Below are 15,581 nucleotides of genomic sequence, written 5' to 3' on the forward strand. Positions count from 1 at the left end.
GTAATTTATATCAAAATAGTATGAAATAGAGCAGGGGGGCAAATTGTAATGTATATTGTAATTATGATGTGTATTTTATATTTGTAATTAGTTGCTTTCATTTGGTCATAAAAACCTATGTAAGTGTAGCATTGTTAAAAGCTCTATAGACATAAAATATATTCTTATTATAATTGAAAATGCACTAAAAATATCTGCAGTTCAGTTGAAACATGCAACCTTGGATATTAGACTTTTTTAAAACCTTTGTATTACTTTTTACTCAAGTAGCCGACAGTTTTTTAGGTCTTCTACTTCACTACATCTGCTATAATGTAATTTATACCTGTGTTACAACTATGTCTATCACTGAACTGAAAATAGCTGTATTTTCTGCACGGATACTATGCCACAGTCTATGAAAGAATGTTTGACTAATGTGAGCCAAACATTTTCATGAAATATAGATTAATTATGCTCTCAGTATTAAGAGTTAGAATAAATGTGCAGTAATGTCAGTAATGATCGTGTGCTCCCTGTCAAGACAGAACTTAGCCCACATGTATCCAAATCCTCATAACAATATTAGTTACCAATCAAAAGTCACCTAAGATGTTTTTGTATCAGTGCAAAGACTCTAAGTTAATATTCCTACCATGTCTAGAAATTTACAGGAGGATTAGTGTTCAGATTAGCCACAGTTTCTTTATGGTCTATAACAGAGGTCTTCAACAGGGGGTCCGCGACCCCTAGGGGGTCCGTGGAGGTACTGCAGGGGGGGTCGCGAAATATTTGGTTAATTAGACAACTTTTTAAATTTTCTTAATTTTAAATTTTTTTTCCAATCAATTGTTTTCCCACTAATTTAAATGTCTTTAAATACACATTAACATGAATCCAACATATTGTAGCGAACGGATAAATGGAGGCAGAAGACGTTATCTTTCAGTCAGCAATGCACACACTGCAGCTCCTATACCTTGCACATGTTTAAAATAAAAACATGAATATATGAACCTGTGTATTATTTGAATAGCTTAGTGTTGAATGCACAATAACAGGGTAGCTATGTTTATACATGGCACTAGGCCCAGTTTAATATAAAACACAATTTTATACAATATATATATTGCTCCATCTCTCCATCAGTTTGGGGGTCCTTGGCCTGAAAAACTGGTCTATAACATTGAAAGCACATAGTCTACAGCGCTGGGATATTAATTCTTAAGGTGAAACAGTCAACCCACTGAATCACATATTTACAGTAATATATTTATTGAACCTGTTACATCAAATTTCGACGTCTCAAAATAACAGGTTCAATATTCGGACTCAATGTCAGCGTTGTTCATGTAAACACGGTGACCTATATAAAGACAGGAGAGTGTGTTTTTCCTATACTGTAAAAAACAGCCACCCTCAGAAAGCCTGTTAATGGACATCAGTGTTGTGAGTCCATTAGTTTTTACAATCTATTACCCATACTGTGTCTATCTGTCTTCCTAATTACGGAGCCCTTATCACGCTGTTCGGAGACGCTGCAGGAGAGAGGATGTCTGGGCCATTGACCTCCCTGAATAGAGCTCTTAGTGAACCATGGTCTCTTTCCAGTTCATTACCATGACCTCTGCAGCTCCAACCAACAACAGGTTTGATTCAGCAGCATTAGCCCAGAGAGGAAGACTGTGAAAGAATTAGACTGAGACCTTGTCATTGATATTAGCGACATATTATTGACTGGAAATAAACAAGATACTGAATTAATACGATTCTATCATTGTGGGTTTATAGTGTTTCCATTATCACAAAAAACACTTTCTCCAATATAAATCAACAGCAATGTGAATAAATGAAACGAAAATAATACAGAGGTGGATTTCAATGCACCTTTTTTCCACATGACTTTATTTCTTGATGCTATCGGGATGTGAAGAGATTTCCACAAATAAAGAAAAAAAGTGTTTCAGAAACAACTGAAACAACCCAACTTTTAAGCATGATGCGATTACGTTATATACGTTAGATATAAGGATAAAAACAATTGTGCCTCAGATAAAGATGGAGACAACAGCAAGTAATGATGATCTGCTGCTTTTAACTAATAAAAAGAAAATTGGGTGTTTGTATCCATGAATATGTTTTTTCTGCACAGCACTTTGATTGTGTGAAGACACGTAACTTTCCATATTATGAACTTCAAACAGTTCTTTGAATAAGATGTTTGTATATGAGCTAACCCCACGATGAAACTTCTGAATATCTCACAGGTAATATCTCAAATGATTGTTTTTTGTTGAGCATGAATCCAGAGCTGGTCCAGTGACATTGTCACTGGGCCAAAAATCTTTCCTTGATTAATTTCCATAGGCAGAGAGAGAGAAAAGAGTGAAATATTAGGAAAAAAACGTATATTTCTGAATTTATTCCCACGTCTTATATTTACAGTCTAATAAATGTGTGTGTGGGTTTGTTGTGATCTAAGTTCACAGTAAGCGACAGTATATTAATGAACACCTGTTTCTGCATCACATCCAAACATTGGGAACAGCAGAGCATGAATATTCTTTTTTTATTCATCAGGTGTCATTGTTGTGGTGATATGAATGAATAAGCTATCCAGTGTCCATGACTTTTAATGTGGGTAAATGTTCTGTCTGTCGCCTATGAGCTCAGAGTCTCTTTTTTTCACTCCGTCTCTCACACACACACGCACTCACACACACACACACACACACACTGCAGCTGAGTCCATTTTCTATTTTGGGAAAGTTGATCTTGTCAGCCACAGCTCAGTCTCTCTAAGATTGTATAAAGTGCATTAGTCTGATGTAGAAGTCCTTCAATATCCTTCATTATGGAGCATACTGGAAAAGAGGGCTGCACACTAATGCATCAAATCGAAACTACGTAGCGTTCTTACATGATCTTACAAATAAAAAGATAATTTCATAATAGTAGCTAATGTAGAAAAGGGAAGCGCACCTCTTTTAACAAAGGGTCACTTTAAAGTGTTTCTGAATTTTGAGTATTTTGAGAACTTTGAGTAATCTCTTCAATTATTTTTCACAAAACTGTTTTCCTTTCCATTATGATCCTTTGTGTTGTCTAACTGAAACTGCTGGCATTACATCGAGACAAAGAGAAATACAGGGCGCTGTTTTTTATCATGATATAATTTTACTTGCATTATACATACATAATGCATTTTTTAGTATAATTTTATTGACTTATCTGAGACAACTTTGATACCACACACAAACAGAAATGATTATTTAAAGATATGGCAGGTTTCACTGAACCAATTGTTTGTTTTTCTGTTTTCTTGTTGCTGTTTCTATAGATTTCAAATGCTTCTTTGAATAGGAGCTTATTACTCACTCTCGATTTGGATGGCAACTTCCTCCATATATGAAAATAACATTAGACACTGAGGTTTATCTTAACCTCAGGTTTATGTTGCTCTAATGTTAAACACTGTGAATGAACCAGTTTTCCTCTAAACTGTGTCACATGTTCAACCAAAAAAACAAATAGCAGCCTCCTGGCTAACTCTTGCACATTTACAGCAATTTTATTCATCTTATTTGTCCCTGCTAAATAAATCAACCGATTATAAATAATAAATCTTGTATTTTGAAGCAGATAGATACATTTTTGCCATATCTTTGGGGCTTCACTCAGAACACTAAATTAAACATCAGGTTCCACATGTGACAGTTGTTAGCAGAGCTTCATTATTCAGATCAGTCTCATGGGGGATATTTAGTGCAGCTTCCCTCAGCTGAACAATGGCAGCTGAACAACAACATAATCCTGCATTGTGATTCTCTGTTTCACTCTCGAGGTCAGATGACTTAACCTTGTAATTGTGAGCAAAGTAAAACATTGACCTGACAATGTATCACAAACACAGTTCTTCTTGATTTTTTTTCTTTTCAGCCTGAGCATCTCTGTGAAACGGGCACACTGTGTCCATCTATGTGTCCATCTGCTGCACAATAGCTGACCTAATTTTTTGTAAAACCTTGATATGTCATTTTTCCAACCAAGCAAAATAAAAGAAATACAGCAAAGTGGACGGTAGTGTAATTACTGTTATAGCCCATAGTTTGCAAATAGTTTAAACCATAATATAATGTAATGTAATGTAATGTAATATAATATAATATAATATAGCACACACGGTATGATTATCCTCTCATTGTAGGACTGTGTGTGTGGTCTGTTACATAGAGAACTGCAGTACATGGGGCTCATATCTGTACTTGAGCAGTATTTATCCCTCTGGAGTAAAACAAACCATCTCATTATGTGTGTGTGTGTGTGTGTGTGTGTGTGTGTGTGTGTGTGTGTGTGTGTGTGTGTGTGTGTGTGTGTGTGTGTGTGTGTTAGTGTGAGTGAGCATTGTAGAGTTACCAGGATATATAGTTTACTGAGGCATGATGCCAACAATGGCTGTGTCAACCTTCGTGACTGTTGCAGTGGAGGTGGTGTGTGTTTGTGTTTTGTATCCACAACTACACAGAGATTCAGTGATGTATTTTTAAATGATATAAAAAAGAAAACAGAAAGCAGACCGCCTCACTTGTAACTGAATGATTTGTTTTGTTGAGTCTTGTTTGAAAATCCATGGAGATGAAGCCGTGCCCTTTTGGGAAGTTTGACTGTGTGTTGACTGCAAATAGAAAGAAAATGAAACCCATAACAGCTACAAAGTAATGTCCAAGAGGTTAGAGGTTTTGTTTTATCTTAAAATGTAATAAAATTATGGGGGAAATCAGTGACCTTATATCCAGTAGTTTGTGTGTGTTCTCACACTCTTCGAGGGCATGTCAGGATTATGAGGGAACATCTCAGAGGATTGTTTTTGTCCAGTGAGATCAACTGAAACCACCAACTGAACATAAAGGTCCTTTCTTCTTGTTCCTAAAATCTCAGCTGTGAATCAGGTCAGCTCTGGAGTTTGGTGTGTTCTCTTCCATTGGCTGTAAAGTGGCCCTGCAGGGCTTTTATTGTTGTTTTCCTGCCTCCCATGGACATTGCCATGTGATGGGCTCGTGTGGCTCCATTGTTGTCCGAGACTCCGTTAAAGGCCATTTTCTATGTTCACAGATGCTGAGACTTCCTTCCTGCCATTCAGTGATGATGTCACTGGAGCTATTTCAAGAGCACATCACGAAACTGTCATGAAAAAAACAAATGTTTGGTGATGTGCATGGGAGGGTTGAAACTGAGGCGGGTGTGTGCAGACGTTGGATAAAGCAAAGTGAAATCCACGGGAAGAAGAAGAAAACAATGAGACAAAATCCACATGCCACTCTAGATACAGTCGTCACAATAATGTGAAATAAAAACATCACCCACTTTTCCTCCAGCTTTTGGAAAACTGTGAATTAACAGGTGACCTCAAATGTATCTGAGCACAAATAGCATCTCTGAAACCTCTTTGTTGTTCTCAACTAAAGGCAAACATCAGGTTATGTAAAGGTTTGCTAGAAAGCTACATGAGCTCTTATCATGCCCTTTAGTCTCCTTCAGATTCTGCCAACATGCTGTTATCTGGTCACCATGTTTGCACAGGTAACTTTGATCAAATCATAACATGACTACAAATCAAATGATTTATTGGTGACAGTCACAGGACAAGTGTCATATTCTATTCTAAGGTAGGTGAAGTTTGTCTTTTTTTGGTTCATCAACACGAATTGGCAAAAACCTACTGAAGTGATTACCACAAACTTGGTGGAGGGTTGAGTTATGGGTCGGGGAAGAACCAATTACATTCTGCTGTGGATCCAGGATTTTTTTTAGTACTTTACTAACATTGCGAAATAGGGCATTTTTCAAAATTTTCCAAAAAATCTGACACATTATGGGAACTGATATCTATTAGTGTGTGCCATCTGGTGCAGCTTGATTGCATTTAAGTGGACTGTTAGGCCTTGCTGGAGGTAAGTGCTCTACCTAGTGTCATTCTAGTTGTGATTTATTTTGTCTGCACGATACAAATTCAGACATTCTTCAATGGGGGGCTTCTGCAGTCGCAGCAGTGGGGCTGAGGGGCCATGTTTACTGTACACACACACACACACAGAACCCGCGAATAGAAGCTGCTCAGTTATGCGGCTCAGAGAGAGAGTGACCATCCATGGAGCAGATAAACAGAGCAGCATGGGTTTACCGAAGCGCCTCAGCTGTAATTGGATGAGATCCAGTATAAACATATAGGATTGGCTTTCATCTTGTTAGTTGCATATGCTGCAGCGACAGAAGCTTTGGGACATTTATTGACCATCGTGCTTTCTCTGTATATAATTGTCGATGTCATAGCCATCGACGGGGTGGAGATCAACTTGGATCGTGACATTGATACTCTATAGACCTGAGTTCATAAATCATTCTTTTTTTTAGAGCACTCGAGAGGTATGGTCTACTACAATGCTTCACTGTGGGATTAGTGCAGGAGCTGCATTTTTAACCTGGCTTTCCAGTGTAGGGTATGAGGCTGCGTTAAAATGTGGTACATCGCCATGGTAACCTGCACATTGAGATCTGCATGTCAAATCCAAATGCCCCCTCACCGAACAGCACCCTGTGAAAATGGCCTTTCCAGAGGATCACGTGGTCTTGATTAAAATAACCTTTAATGGAGCTGATGTCATGAGGAGACCAGAAAATGTGACAGTATGAGACAAACACTAAGAAGAAGTGCAGAGAGGAAGTAACAGATGGTGCATGCATGCTGGACTGTTGAGGCAGAAATCTGAATATTTATACAGTGTCAGTGTCATGACTCTATTGTATCTATAAAACATGTATAAACACTATAAAAGTCAGTAAACACCCACATGCTATGCAAGTTCACGCTCCATTTACTAACATGTTTGTGTTGGCAAGTTCCTCTAATGGTAAATGTAATCATTAATATTTAATCTTCAAATTTGGGGATTTAAACTGTAATCTGATATAAATCACTTAAAATCAACTTGAACAAAAACATGAAATATTCATTCAACATTTGAACTCTTGTATTACAACATGAGCTGAAATCTATTTTGAGCTTTATTATAAAAAATATTTTTTGATATGATCTCAATTGTCTTGTTAATATTATGAGTCCCACAACAGGGGAAGAAAATCAAACTCTTAATGTTTTTGTGGCTCAGTTTTATTTTTAGTAAAAAGAAAACAAGTCAAAACATGTCAAGCTCCAAACTGGCAGCAGAACCGAGTGTTCTGACAAATATTGATGGATTGATTTTTATTGGATAAATGTATTTCTACCCAACCTGCTAAACTGATTAGATGATTCTAAATTGCATGTGGTGGATTAATAGCAACAATAAACTGTGTGTTCTGAGGAGGGAGAACAATGTTACTGACTCATTAGTTCACATAACTCATATGACTTAAATTCAGCTGCATTATGGTTATTTAACTTTTAGTTCACCACTTTCTTTCGTATCTGCATTATGATGATTTACACAATTTGAGATTTAAAATATACAAAATTATGGCCAGGGTGTTGTGACCCACTGGATTTTTATTTGTTTAAAAAGTATTCCTACAGTAGAATTGGAGAACAGCCGGCTCAGGGTTTTGGGTTTTCTCAGTGACCTCAGGGTGCTGTCAGTTCAGAATACAAAGTCCAGAAGAAATTGTTTGAACACCTGGAAAAGAGCCGTCAGTGAAGCGGATGATTCACAATCCCATGTCAGCTCAGGTGAGACGTAGTGAGGCAGTGAGCCAGATGATCGTTCAGGCTGAAATACGCTGTGACAGCTACTGTCAAACGATCTTTGATTCGGCCTTTCTCTCATGCATCAAATTACATTGAAATATTATGAAATTTGTGTTGGGTTAATAGAAGGACTTGATTCCACTGTCTGATTCTAATCCTTCTGTGTTTCCCATGTGTTTCTGTTGCCTGAATCAAAACCTCCTATCAGTAAGTCAGTAACTCCCTCAGGGACCTTTTATGTGAGGACGGTCTCATCAGCTGATGATGCCTAATTCACCCACGTGACGAACAAACGCGACCATAGAGGATTAAGCCAGAGATCCACCTGTGACCATTTGCTGTGTTGGTTGTGCTCGTCCAGCTCTCCACCAAAGTTGAATGGGTTCTTTTTCGGTCCGTGTCCTGTCCCTCCTCCAACCTTATTGGAAATCTGTTTAGTTTTTGCTAAATACTGCTGACAAACCAACCGACAAGAAAACAAATGCAGGGATGGACACATAACCTCCTTGGTGGAGGTAACAGTTAAAGCTAAATATAGAGGAAAGGTAATCATTGGTTTTTATGCATATAGGATTTAAAGGCCCTAGAACCCATTGACAATGATAGTAAATGAACAACACCATAAATTAAACAATGAGTTTAATCCGAAATACTTACTACAATACTTACCATACTAACCCACTTCACAATATCAACCTGTTATTAACACTCATTTCACATAGGTTACTTTTATTTTGGGGTCAAAACAACACATCTCATTCTGATTGATTCAAATGATGCTCATTGATGAAATGAAATGTGTGATATCACCTTTTTCAAACCTCAAACCAAGAAAAGAGCCAAGACAAAACACACTTATTTTAAAAAAATAAGCAAAACTGTTAAACTGCAAAACTATACAAAAAGTTATGTTTTTCAGGCATCACTCATTAGGAGCTGACTGAGAATAGGAGCTGATAGCCTTTTTAGAAAGGTATGTAAAGCCTCTCCCTCAGTGTACCATTGGGATTAACTTGTGCATCTACATTTAATGCTTGACAACACTTTGTCATAAGCGCTCAGTATGTGACCTGAAATGCCCTCCTGATGGTTTAGCTGAGAGAAAGAGACCAGGAGAAATGACCTGTTGTACTCACATCGAAGACTCGCTAATCTCCATCTAATCTGTTTTCCAAGAGGCAACTCATTCAGCTCAGCACAGAAGGTCAAGAGGCCCTAAAAAGCACATCTGCATAATTCTCTGATATTTTTGTCCCTGTCATTTGTATTGCCTCAGCATTTAGGTGATAATTCTTACTGTGGTTATTATTTTTTAACTTCTCTCCTTTTGTTTTAGTATCTATTTTTTTCCAGTTTTATTTTATCTTCTTGACAATGCTGCATGGATATAAATCCCTCGACAAAAAGCTTTTTCCTTTTTACAATGGCTTTGGGACCACTGCAGGAATTAACCTCAGTAACAAACACAGGTTTATGATACTCACACATTTTGTACAGTAAGATAATCCTCACAAATGAACACCACTTTTGTGATTTGTGAAACTGAAGTAAAAAACTCATGTTAGGTTATAAACAACAGGCTGTATATTAAGATGGTTGACGCATCTCCATTTCTTCCCACTACACAGAAATAAAGCCAAAATATCCTGGATACAAACGCTGACATCTTGCACATTTGGAGCCAGAGTCTACTAGAGTCAGTCTCAGCTGTCAATCATGATGTTTGCCCCGTTTTTATAGCATCAATTAAGGAATTAAAACCAAACTTACCTGAAAATTGTACATGTGGATATACATCAGTGTGATAAGAACTACCTAAGATGACAGAAATCATCTTTGAGACAAAATGATTTGAAGATGTGTACTTTGACCTTTTTAGTTTGATCCATGTCCCATCCACTAATATGGAGGAGGAAAGGTTTATACTAGTACTGCAGCCAGCCACCAGGTGGTGATTATGTCGCTTTGACCTATCTTTTGTGGAGCTGTCATCTTTATTTAAAGTCTACCTTATAAAGAAAAAAACACACCACTGTTTCATCCGCCACACAACTTAATTATCTGTTCTGCAAAAGCCTTTTTTCCTGGAAAGTTAGTAGTAGTCTGTAAGAAGACAAACACAGTGAGGCTGTTATGGTGAACTATTGAGTACATTTTGTTTGCGTTAGGTATCATGACTAAAGCCCCTTAAGCCACTAGTTAGCAACACATACAAACTTGAAACCATAAAGTAAAGTTAAAGATTCAAACGATTTGCAGTTTTTAATCCCTGAGTTGCTTCTACAATATCTGACTTACAGTTCAATCTTAACCTTGATGGCTCAGCCTGCCATGTCCCTCCACACACCATTAGGTTATAAGTAGCAGGCTTTTTATGCCTCTGCATGAAATGCTAATTTTTATGTCGCAGGAAGTTTAAATGGTGCAGGAAGGCCACCCCTGAGGATGTGGTCTTGTACTGACATGTGTCAGAGGGCGGTGATGAAACGCTGCGGCTGGATGTGGCTGCTCGTGAATTAAAAGAGCTGCAGTTAACTTGATATACAAGGACACTTGTGGAGGACAATGTTTATGCTCTATATTCATATGTGATTTATATTACTGAAGCAAGTTAGTGAAACTGGAGACGTGTGTTTGGATTTGTCTCTCTTTGTCCAGCAGACTGAAGTGGACACATCTGTTTGATCATGGTTAAGACTCTTTCAACTCTGGACCTACGTCACAGTCCAGGTTCAAAGGGAGGACATGTACTGTAACATAAATAAAGTTTGATGTTTTAAAAAGGTAACGCCAACTTAAACATGGATTCTGCTCATGGTTGCACTTACAGAAAGTGAGGGGACCAGCGGTTTAATTCACCCATAGGTGAGACGTTGTAGTTTTCATTTACAATAAGCTTGGCCCTAAAACAATCAAACATCAGTCCTGAGAAAAGCTAAACCAGGTCTGTGCCGAGATGTTGCTCCAGTCGCCCTGAATAACAGTAATCTGTGGGGAGCTGTCCCGCAGTTTCTGTTTGTTTTGATGTTAGAGGTTGTGGCTGTGCCATGGTGACAGGACGGGAGGAGCCGAGCCCACAGAGGAGGGGGAGGGACAGGGGCGAGGAAGGATGAGGACAAAAACACTCCACTCTTGCCGAGACATGTGGGGTCAAACTTTTCAGTCTCAATATAAAATTTACTCACAATTCTCCGAAATGACCACAGCTGGTTTGCATCCCTCTCGAGTAGGGAATGAGAGTATATTTTAAAATGCTGAAGACGATTATTGGTTTGGGCCACAAATTAGATCTGAACATATGAAACCATTTGTCATAAGGCTGCATCGAATGCTGTCTCTCTCCTCTCCTCCTCGATGACGTCCCTGTTTCACTCCTCTTCTCTCCTGCTCGCTCCTGTGCTCTTTTAGTAACTTGAATTAAGCCATTTTGTCTCAAATTGTCACTGTTAATGTGATGACGCACATGTTAAAGTGTTGTTTAAAGATGTCAAACATTCATTGAGTGACAGCTCACCTGGTTAGAGGCTGAGTTTCTACTGTTGCTATCTCACTGGTATCATAAAAACACCATAAACTCATTAGGCAATGACACAAGACATTTTGGAAAACGTGCTAATTTGGTGAAGTAAAGATTGATACCAAACTACAGACAGAGACCATAGACTGTATATAAAGATGGAACATGCGTTTTTTCTTCATCCCACTATCCAGACATGAACAAAAATGACAAAATGAAAAGACCATGTTTGGGAAAATATATTTAATTATATTTTTTTAATGTAATGCCCCATCCGCTAACATGGTGGAGGCAGGGTTTATGACCTATACTGCAGCCAGCCACCAGGGGGTGGTCAAGATGCTTTGGCCTAAGTTTTGTAGAGCTGTGTTGTCCTCTATCTTTATATACAGTTTATGATTTCATTGATGAGGACCATACCAACACTAATAACAACACGTGTTTTATTGTTTTTTTATTCAGGCCAACAAGTTGAACAGGGTCAGGTTGTGTCGCTAATCTAGGCTAAGCTAACTAGCTCCTGGCTGTAGCTTCATATTCATCATACAGACATGAAATTGATATTTTCATAACTCTATCAAAAATCTTCTGTCTTTCTGTTAACGTCTTTGTGTTGATTGTACTTTTACGCGGTCACAGTGAACATTTCAGCAGAATCTCAGCCGGGAGACTTCATTCATTAAATATCCGGTTAGAGAAAGTGCAACCTCCAGGCAACGTCTTCATTTCGACCCAGTACTTTTCCTATTCTGTCAGCACTCCTGGGAAAATACTGCACATCAAAGCACAATGTTTGATCACAGAGTAGGTGTGTGTGTGTGTGTGTGTGTGTGTGTGTGTGTGTGTGTGTGTGTGTGTGTGTGTGTGTGTGTGTGTGTGTGTGTGTGTGTGTGTGTGTGTGTGTGTGTGTGTGTGTGAGTGTGTGCCTTTGTTATCTGGGTTTATTGAATTGCTAAAGTAACTGGGTTCGGTCGTTCTTATCTTACTGCCACTAATGGAATAGTCTTTTGCGTTCATGCATGTATCTGCTTGCATTAATTGAACACAAACAAGTTATGTTTAAATATAGATTAACCTGCCTCAAGGTATTTGAGTAAAATTGCAGCCTGTGTTGTCGCCACCATCTATGTCCTACCATCCAACTCTTTGTTTCCCTTATCAGTTGTCAATAAATAGAGGGATGAGGGTCAGGGTTTTCAAACACAGGACAGCAGTGACTGTTTGTTTTGAGAAAGCATGTGTGACATTTCCCTGTGGCCTTTCACTCTGACAAGGATCTCTGACCGTGTGTCTGCTCTGCTATCTGGTCCAAAAGTTAATGTTGATTTAGTGACCTTTTTTTTTCTTCCTCCTCGTCTCTTCCTGTCAGTGCAAAACATAGTATTGTTTTCCATGTTTCTCGATCTCCTGTGGCCTTTTTGAAATCATAGACGGTTTGAACAGAGACGGCATGTGAGTAACTTGAACAGTTTTCTAGCATGAAACCTCAAAGATGTTTTCTTTCCAGGGAAATGCAGAAATTTGAGAATAACAAGCCTCTTATCTCGGCTTTTGACTTTGGCACAAAGATGAGGGAAAGAGAGAAATGGAATCTTTATAGAAGGGATTGAAAACAAGTCATCACAAATTAGATCAGTAACAGTTGGTGTGGAGCCCCACAACCTTGCATTCACTTCAGAACATATGATACAGAATGTGATATAAAAGGGAATAGGGCTGGGGCTGGTGTCATATGGAAGGTGGCTGGGCCTAATCAAAGCAAGCTGAAGCGAAAAAAATCACCCACAATCATCTTAAGCATAGATCACCAATAGGCAGTCCGGACCAGACCCAGACCCAGACGCCGTTCTATGGACCCAGACCTGTTATTAGATTTTGATGGAGCGTTTCTATTTTAACCTGCGCAACTTTTCTTGCATTGACAGCAGTCTTATTTTAACCTGTGCAGCTTTTTTCATCTTTACGGCAGTGAATCCTGGCATCACAGCGTAGTTTACTTCTCTCACTGAACAAGAGAAAGTGGGAACAAAGAGAAAAAAGGAGTGTTAAAGCTTTTTAGTTGTTCATTTTAGTTGAGTAAGGGAAAAGGGAAACTCAAACTACATCTTTATTTTTCTTCTTTATTTCAAGATGCCTTTTTCAAAAGCTCTTTATTTTGTTTTTAAATGCAAACCTTACTTTACTTGAAACGAGAAAAAAATATTTATTTTATTATTATTATTTTATTATTAGATTACCCTCCATTTCAATGTGAAAATCTATAATAAACATTGTTGAAATACTAGTGAGTTGTTAGGGTTAGCCTTGCTTTATTTTAGTGAGTCAGTTTTTGACTTCATACAGACATTGATACAACTACTAGGCTACTTCAAAATATACAGTATGTCACTGAATCATAACAATAGACATTATGATGTTTCGGATCTTTGCTTGAGGAAATTATCTCTAACTTGACCTCAAATTTTTTTGGTCGAAGGTCAAAGATCAAGGTCACAGTGACACAATGTTCTCAGGAATGTGATATATCAGGGACAACCAGCGAAGGGAATTACTTCACATCTGGCACAAACATTCACTAAGACTCAAAGATGACCTGATTAGGAATTGGAGGTCAAAGGTCGAGGTCACGTGACCTCAGCAAACTCTTGTTAGAATCCTTTCCAATTTGGAAGCATTTATTCACTTAGACTCACATATTAACTGATTACATTTCGGTGCTCAAAGATCAAATTCACTGTGGCCTCAAAAAACATGATTTGGGCCTCTTGAACATGATATCTAAAGTCTGGCTTTCGGGAACGTCTTCAAAATTTGTTCATATGTCACAAAGATGAATTGATTAGATTTCAGTGGTCAAAGGTCAAAGGTCACAGTGACCTCATATGAGTCTGTAAAAAATGTTGTGTCGACTGAAACTGCACTGGTTGGCGGAGACATACAGCAGGGTGAAACAAGTTATTTATATGATCTTGCTTAAAAAATGCTTTCCTCTATATTTACTTATTTATTTCCCAAAGAATATACAACCATAAGTAAGTTTTACACCCACATATGAGATGATTTTGCCAAAGACTTCCAGCAGGATATGTCTCTCCTTGGTCACCTGGTTGCTCTCAGTCATTTAACTCTGGCTTTGGCTGTAATTGCATTATGTCAAGGTCTATATGACAATTAACTAGAAAAGAAAATCCAGCTCCCGCAGTTCTCAGACAAACTGTAGCCTCTGAAAACGTCTGTCTATCCTGGAAGAAAAGCCCCATGAACTCAGGTTTGTTCTTGCTCATCTTTTATTCTTTTTAACACCACATGTCTCAGTCAGGTACATTTGACAGTGTTCTACTTTGGGCAAAACATGTTATTGCATGTTTCCTAGAATCTTGAAGAGCATTCAATTTGTGTTATTCAAATAACATTTCTAGGAATTAAACATCTCATTAACGTTAATGATCAAACTGTTTTATAGACCCTCACAGAACCTCTTCGATCACACAGCGAGAGATTATCTTTCCCTGTACCCTGCACAATGGGTAAATTAACCATTCTCTGCTCGCTCTTGGCATCTCCTACTTTGCCACTTGTTTACGTTTTCTACTGACTAATCCACAGGAGCAGAGTGGCATCGAAAAATGGAGCAAACAGATTATGATCTACTGTCTTGTCATTTTTCCATTAGGGTTTGTTTCCTCTCGCTTGCTCGCCACCGGTCCACACTGCCATCAATTTATGCTCGGCGTGCTGCTGCACTTTGCTTTGCTGCCAGAGTCCAAAACAACATGCTCCTGACATACAGATGACAAAGCTCACTTTCCCTGAATTCATCAACCTTACTAGAGCAGTACCACTAAAGTCTGTTTGTGACTGACTGGGATGGTGGCGGGAAATTGCTGCGTCTTTGAGTCATGCACAATAACAACTATGGGCTTTACTCAAAATGTGAAACTTACAGTAATGTGATTAAGTCAAAAGAAAATGTTATTTTAACCTGGTGCTCAAATGCCCTACACACAAGCCAGTTTCAGACATGAACTCCGGAGAATGTCTGCACAATGGGGTCCCGACATTCTCTGGACGTTGCCTTTCGAACATAAACAATGCAGCAGGAGATTCTCCACAATAATACAGAAATCTCTGGTTTATTGCAACAGTAGAACAGGTTAGTGTTTGGCATCTCGGCTCCGACTTAATCACTTAATCTCCCCCAGATATGATTACAAAGATATGATGTGAGTGATGACCAAATACTTATACCCCCCACCCCCAGAGAGAGAGAGAGAGAGAGAGAGAGAGAGAGAGAGATGAAGTTACCTTCTTGCATGGTTCATATTGGAAGTATTTATTCTTTTT

The sequence above is a fragment of the Hippoglossus stenolepis genome, chromosome 4, assembly GCF_022539355.2.
Source record: "Hippoglossus stenolepis isolate QCI-W04-F060 chromosome 4, HSTE1.2, whole genome shotgun sequence".
Lineage (NCBI taxonomy): Eukaryota > Metazoa > Chordata > Actinopteri > Pleuronectiformes > Pleuronectidae > Hippoglossus > Hippoglossus stenolepis.